The following is a 7,500-nucleotide window of genomic DNA, read 5'->3' on the forward strand; positions in this document are numbered from 1 at the left end:
GCCATTCCCATGTCCCCCTATTGGGAATTGCTAAAAACAGTTTCTGAAGATTTTAAAGCAGAGGCCTTAAAGGGGCAGTGTCATGCTATTTGGAAACTCTATAAAAAGCTAGGTGTCTTCGTGTTAATTGAATTCCAAAACTAATGGCATAGCTTTGTTATTAAAGATTATTTGAAGGTAATGAAACTGTTTCCTGTCACCTGTCGCTACGAATGGCAAGGATGGAAATGGATTGATACTTGAATACAGTGGCCTTATTATTTTTAAAATTGGCCAAATTATTTTTTTCAAATTTCTATGGTACGTCTTCCAAAATCCTCAATAAATTTATTACAGCTAGCCCTCTCTGAAAATATTCATTAAATATCTCTGTCATAGCTTTACAGAACTATTTTGTTCTAAAACATAAATGTAATGATTTTAGCACAGAATTGCCTAAAACAGCAAAATCTTCATGACACTGCCCCTTATTGAGGTGCCCTTGTGTACATCATAACCAGTATTTTGTTATGCTATGTGTTCATGTTTGCTTACAATAGAATTATAGTTTCAGTAATATACTAAAACTGTTTAAAGTATTTACACTTTCCACCTTGGATAATGGAATTTCTGAGTTTAAACATGTCCGCCTTGCAGTCAATATAATATATTACAAATTTGCTTGAATCAATGATATGTATTTGTTGTAAACTGGCTGAAATTATTGATATCCAAACTGTGTACGAATTTATTTAATTGCCATATTAAAGCTATGAGACTGTTGTTAGTAGCAGGTAATCCTTATATTAAATTTTTGTGATAAAACTCTAACCCTTGGTAATTTAGATTTTTTGTGATGGAATTTACATAGTGTAGTACATATTTCTCGATAATCTACAAGTATGAACTCAGTAACAACTATGCTGGATGTGGCATTAGTCAAATTTCATAAGTAATCCATTGAGGTAGCATGTTACTCAAATTGAATCAGCATTGTCATTCACATGTTTTTATCCATAACCTCCCAGTGGAGGACCCCTGAAATTCAAGGGTGGGACCCTTACTGCAGATTAGCATTGTCATTGTGATACCCCATGAAAGATTACAATTCTGATGGAAACCTTTCACCAATGTGAAGAATAGAGCTCTTTAGCTTGGGTGGTTTGTTGTCCCATTTCAGACCATGTGATATTGCTCTTGAGATTTATTGCTTTCAAACTTTCAAATAGTCATGTGTATATGATTGAATAACTTTTAGATGGATAAAGGAACAACTCCCAGAGAATGTCACATGGTCTGAAATCGGTAAACAAACTGCTCAAGCTAAAGAGGTCCATTAAATCTTGTAAAAGGCTTGATTTTGTCTATGCCACTTTTTACGATGGCGACAAATCCAGCGGTGCAGCCTTGTGACATTCACCCCATCATACAGATCATTTTTGACCTCAGGAAAGCAAGTATACCTCCTACCAGCCTTGAAGTCGAAAACATTTGATTTTTTGTGAACCTGTTCTAACACAGTAACAAATGTCTGCTGCTTGATTTTGTTGGTGTGGTGTGTGTTGCGTGTTCCCTGTCCAAGGTCTTGCTTAGACTGTTGCAGCAGTCCTAGAAGTGGCCCTGTAGCTTTGGTTGAAGATTCAATTGAGCTGCTGTTTATGTTAGGTGCACCCATCTCACGGATACATTCCTTTGACACCATATTTACCTGTTCTACCAGAAGGTCCCTAGATATGCATTTACCTTGCCCTCCCTTTCGAGAGGCAAAACGGTTCCACTTCAGTCTATGTGCCTCTCTTGGAGTAAGCAAGCCAAGCTGAGATGCCTTGAGACGGAGAGCAGCTAATGCATATTTGCTGTGGTTGTTTACCCGGTAAAAAACAGTGAGAAAATTCCACACCCTCAAGAGCCGTTCACCATCACCTTCTTTTACAGAGTCATCTGCACTCCTAAGGAGAAGACCAATGCTGAGGTGGAGGCAACCATAATTGTACACATAGTCCTCTGTCCCCTTGTCGTCCACTTTACTTTCAGATGTTGCATCCTCATCCGCTACTGTGAGGCCATGCTCTTTTTCTCATGCTTAACACGACATTTGCCATACTTGAAAACTCTTGTACAACCGTGGCCACGACAGGGCAAGTCAGGACGAGGGTTGTAAGCTGCGAGAAGATTAGGAAGGCGAGACACTCCAGGCATTACAAACTTCTCAAGCATGGAAATTACTTTCCTGTGAAGCCAATTTCTTTGAGCTTCTTTGCTGGAATTCTTAAGATTATCAGGCATCATGTTTTTCGTTGGAATGCTTTCCATACCTTCCATTCCAAAATGATTAAGGGTTGCAGCAATAATGAGGGCATCCAACTCTATTGCAAAGAACTCTTTTACTGAATCATAGTGGTCAAGGGGGTCTCTAAGAGCATTGGAATTCCCAGCCACGATTGCATTGCTCGCCATTGTTCCCCAATCATAACTGAATTAGGCTTCCGCAGAATGTTGACAGCAAGCTGAAAACAAATGACATAGTTGGAGACCAAAATCAGCATTAGATCTTACAACCCACAAAACTCTCACCTATTAAACCCTCGCAAGAACCTTTAAATATAATTTTTGTGAAGTTTGGAGTGAATCATTTGTGTCAGACAGGGATATTACAGTAGATCTTCCTCCACTAGTCTTTGTCCAAAAGAAATATTATGCAAAATTTTCACTGATTCTTTTTTTGGTGAGTCCAAAATATTATTTGAATAAAGGGAAGAGTTTGATAACAGATTCCCCTCCCCGCCCCCCAACAGAAAAAATCCGCAACAAATGAACACACCTGGTAAGCAATGCGTATGCCATGCCAATCCTCATTCTTACACCAAACGCCATCTAGTTTCTCATCCACACTCCTGCCATCTGCACGTGCCTTCTGAATATTTCTTGACCTCTCTTCTGTGAGTTGATCTCCACCAAAGCAAACAAAGTCGGCAGGCGTCTTGGTACCATTAACTTGTGACATTGGCACATAGTTGCTATGGAGGTGTTCTAATATGTCTACCATGTCCTCATTGAGGCTTTCATTTTTTGGAAGACAACCAAGAGGTATCTGTAAAAAATAAGTACCGTTGAATGACCCAAAAAACTGCACTGTGATCATTGTGGTAAAATGTGTCGTGTCCAAAAATTTCAAATCATACTCCACCCAAAGGGGGTAAATTGTTTTGTGCCCCTCCCCTGGTAAATTTCAGTTTAGCTTTGAACTTTTCTTCTACAAGCTTGGCTATAACATATACCCCCCCCCCCCCACCCCCCAGGAATTTCCAGATACTCTTGGTGGGGGAAGTCTGGAAACTGCATAGAACCACACAGTACTAGTCTTGTTAACATGACAGCAGAAAATCTTGCTACATAACCTGGACTCATAATAACATTTAAGGTCTAATGAAATTTGCAGTGGCAAGATTTCTGAGTTTCAAATACCAAACACTTTCTGTGTTTAGTTCCATGGAATCTGGGAGTCCCTAAATTTGTATGATCGTCTTATACATAGCTTTCCTGCTAGCAGTGGCATAACAAAAAGAAAAACTAATTTAGGGGATCACAGATTCCTCAAATAACAACCACAGATAGCAATTTATACTTGCGAATCTCAACCCAATTTACATATAAAAGTTATTATGGGCAACCCTTTAATAGTATATTATGTCCATTTACAAGATACCTGATTGGAAGGTAATCTCATTGCTTCGCTGTACTCATGTGGTATGTGGTACACAACAACAGACTTTAAGAAACGAAAGGCTGAAAGTTGTTTAACCATTACACGAGTCCATAATGGAATTAGATCCTTCTTAAGCTTCTCTACATCATCCAAGGAGGGCAGAAACTCATGAACTTGGACCACATCAAGAGTCCTCTCAGTCACATCAGGTAAATTTTCTCCAGTAACAACATCCTCCATGGCAACAAGGTTAAATGTATGAAGGGACTTGTTCTTGTTAGAATTATCCATATGCCTGACATTAATATGAAGGTCCAGGTTATCTCCAATGATCTGGAATCCTTTAGGGGCTGAGTGTTTTGCAACCTCAATAGACTTATTAATGGCATCCAAAGCATCATCACCTTGTTCTGTTGATTTTGCAACAAAAGCACATGTATCCTTGTGTTACGAAAAATAGTATTGCGTGACAAGCGTTACTTTCTAGACCCTTCGCGAGAGTTCGTAGTTTGTTTATATTTAGGTTTGTACGTAAGCGTTTCTAAATCGGTGTGTTTTGTAATCTTTCTATTATTAGATTCATTACTATTTTAGAAAGTTCTAGAAGTTTCTTCTCAGAGTATATAAGTAGACGAGTCCAAGCGGAGTGTTTTTCTAACTAGTTTTTCACAAGCGAAGAGAGTAGGCGTTGGCCGTGTTCAGTCAAGTGTGACAGAAGCTGTGTGCATTCAAGTTGGCGGAGGCCGTGTAAGTTTATCAAGTACGTGTTGTTAAGAGTTTTACTTCGTGGAAACTACGTTCATTTTTGGAATAAATCTTCTTGTTGTTGTTCCGACAACCCTGCGTTCAGTTTAGTTTGCAAGCTACCTTTCCTCAAAACATTCGAACTCGTAACATTGGGGGCCTGGTCCTGGAGAGGAATTTATTTGTTTGCCGACTACAGAAACCAGGAAAGGATCACAACTTGGAAGGAAGTAGCTGCGCTGTGGAAAAAAGTTGTAGCGAGTGAAAGAGCCGTGGAATTTTAGTGCTGTGAAAATGGAGAAATTTATTCAGCTTGGCGAAAAGTTTGGTCTGGAAGGAGAAAAGCTGCTTGAATTTGTGCGTGAACAAGAAGAAAAAGAACGCGAAGAGAAACGTAGAGAGGAAGAACGTGAAGAAAAACGCAGACAATTAGAACAAGAAAGAAGAAGGGAAGAGGAAGAAAAAGAAGAAAAACGAAGACGATTGGAGGAAGCAAGAGAAGAAAAAAGGAGGCGGTTTGAAGAAGAAAAGGAAGAGAAACGTCGATTACTTGAAGAAGATAAAAGAAGAGAAGACGAAGAGAGAGAAACCAGGCGACAAGAACGCGAACTAAGAAAATTGGAGATGGAAGCCGAGCTGTTGAAACAGAAAGAGGCTATTGAAGCGGCAAGAAGAGAACATGAGCTGGAAATTGCACGTTTGGCTGTGGAGAGTGCTGACGTACGTCCTGAAGTGAGAGAGGATCGGGTTAAGGCACCTAAACTCCCCTCGTTTGTTGATGGTAAAGACGATTTGGACGCGTATTTGCAGAGGTTCGAGAGATTTGCGGAGACAGCTAAGTGGAAAAAAGATGGATGGGCATCGAAGCTCAGTGCTCTGTTGTCTGGACGGGCACTAGAAGTGTATTCACGTTTATCGGAGGACGCAGCTAAGGATTATGACAGGGTAAAGATTGCGTTAATGAAGAGATATGACCTTACCGAAGACGGCTATCGTCGAAAATTTAGAGCATCCAAACCAGAAGTTGACGAAAGTCCGGAGCAGTTTATTGTGCGACTGGACAGATACCTGTTACGTTGGCTAGAGCTTTCGGATACTGCGCTTTCCTTTGATGGTCTTAAGGACCTGATCGTGAAAGAACAATTTATTGACTCTTGCCCTAAGGATTTGGCAATTCACCTGCGAGAAAGGGCACCTGAGACTCTAGCAAAGATGGCGAAGATCGCTGACCAGTACTTGGAGGCTCATGGTAAACATTTGTTCAGCTCAGCGAGCAGAAAGCCAACAGTACAGCCTGAGAGGGACGAAGCCAAGAACATGCAGATTAATCCACCAGCTCTGCATTGCTTTAAGTGCAACACCCGAGGTCATAAAGCTGTCAACTGCCCAACCCTAACAAGAAAGTGTTTCCTATGTGGTAAGCAGGGTCATGAAGCTAGAAACTGTCGATCAGGTGGACGCAGATCAGGAGGACAAAGTAAGGATGGTAACCCTGTGCAGCGTGGTCAAGTGAGTGCCAGTTGTTTAGTTCAGCCACCTGAGGTTAAACCTACTGTTGAAGAAGTTAAGGCCTGTATTAAAGATGATAAGCTGCTGTTAGCCTGTGGTAAGAAGATTCCATTGTTAAGTAGTGCTTGTATTGAACCGTTGACTGGAGTGAGAAGTAAAATGCCTGTCGTGAAAGGTAGAGTTGGAGAGAAGCCTGTTGATGTCCTGAGAGATACTGGTTGTAGTGGAATTGTAGTAAAGAAGGACCTTGTGTCAGAGGATCAGTTTACTGGCGAATTTAATGTTATGCTGCTCATTGACAATACGGCAAGGAAGGTTCCCATCGCAAAGATTGATGTTGATACACCTTATCTTAAGGGCCAAGTGGAAGCGCAGTGTCTTCCCGATGCTGTTTATGATTTGATTATTGGTAATGTACCAGGCGCAAGAGCCGCTGACGACCCAGACCCAAGCTGGCAAGTTCCTGTACAAGAAGCTTGTGCTGTAACCACGAGAAGTCAAGCTAAAAAAGTTGGAGAACATATTCCGTTGAAGGTACCGGATACCAAAGAAAGTCCTGTAGTTGATAGAGAAAAGCTCAAGGAGATGCAGCGTGATGACGAGAGCCTACAGAAATTTTGGGAGAAAGACAACGTAGTTGCGAGAGGCCAGGCTGAGATTTCATTTGAAGTGAAAGGTGGAGTTCTGTACCGTGTCTACAAGCACCCTTATGTGAACGGAGGTAAACCCCTGAAGCAGGTTATGGTTCCTGTGCAGCTGAGAAGTCGAATAATGGAACTAGCGCACGGATCGATCATGGGAGGTCACATGGGAATAAAGAAAACGACTGATAAGATTCAAAGCGCGTTCTATTGGCCAGGCATTCAAGGAGACGTGACTCGTTATTGCAAGTCCTGCGATGTATGTCAGAAGACAGTTAACAAGGGTTCCGTACCGAAAGTTCCCTTAGAGAAGATGCCATTAATTGACAAGCCATTTAAGAGAGTAGCAATCGACCTGGTTGGACCTATTGTTCCCCCGAGTGAGGACGGCCATAGATATATATTGACATTGGTCGACTTTGCAACTCGTTATCCTGAAGCCGTTCCGCTGAAGAACATTGATACTGAGACTGTGGCAGAAGCGTTGGTGGATATCTTTAGTCGTTTGGGTGTGCCTGAAGAGATCTTGAGTGACCTTGGTATGCAGTTCGTCTCTGAGTGTATGAAGGAAGTGACGCGACTTTTGAGCATTAAACAGCTTACCACGACTCCATATCATCCTATGTGTAATGGCCTGACGGAAAAGTTTAATGGAACAATGAAGAGCATGTTAAAGAGATTGTGCAGCGAACAGCCAAGACAGTGGCATCGCTATATTAACCCGTTGCTGTTCGCATATCGTGAAGTTCCCCAGGAGTCTACTGGTTTTTCGCCGTTTGAGTTGTTGTATGGAAGAGCTGTCAGAGGACCGATGTTTATTCTCAAAGAGCTTTGGACGAAAGAGCTGGAGGAGCCTGAAGTAAAGAACAGCTATCAGTATGTGTTTGAGCTACGCAAGAAGCTTGAAGATACCCTCAAGCT

The 7,500-nt window shown here is 41.5% G+C and overlaps 1 protein-coding gene and 1 pseudogene across 1 annotated transcript in view; one reads left to right on the forward strand and one right to left on the reverse strand.

Annotated features, from left to right (window-relative positions):
* The window catches only part of LOC138051694 (ATP-dependent helicase wrn-1-like), a 3,776-nt gene extending 2,966 nt beyond the window's left edge, over positions 1–810 (forward strand). The window contains exon 2 of the mRNA XM_068897956.1: positions 1–810. This exon is cut by the window's left edge and continues 1,685 nt beyond it. The gene's annotated coding sequence lies outside the window, so the exon portion shown is untranslated.
* Positions 811–932: 122 nt separating this feature from the next.
* The window catches only part of LOC138051683 (uncharacterized), a 10,318-nt pseudogene continuing 3,750 nt past the window's right edge, over positions 933–7,500 (reverse strand).

The sequence above is a fragment of the Montipora capricornis genome, chromosome 1 (genome assembly GCF_036669925.1).
Source record: "Montipora capricornis isolate CH-2021 chromosome 1, ASM3666992v2, whole genome shotgun sequence".
Taxonomy (NCBI): domain Eukaryota; kingdom Metazoa; phylum Cnidaria; class Anthozoa; order Scleractinia; family Acroporidae; genus Montipora; species Montipora capricornis.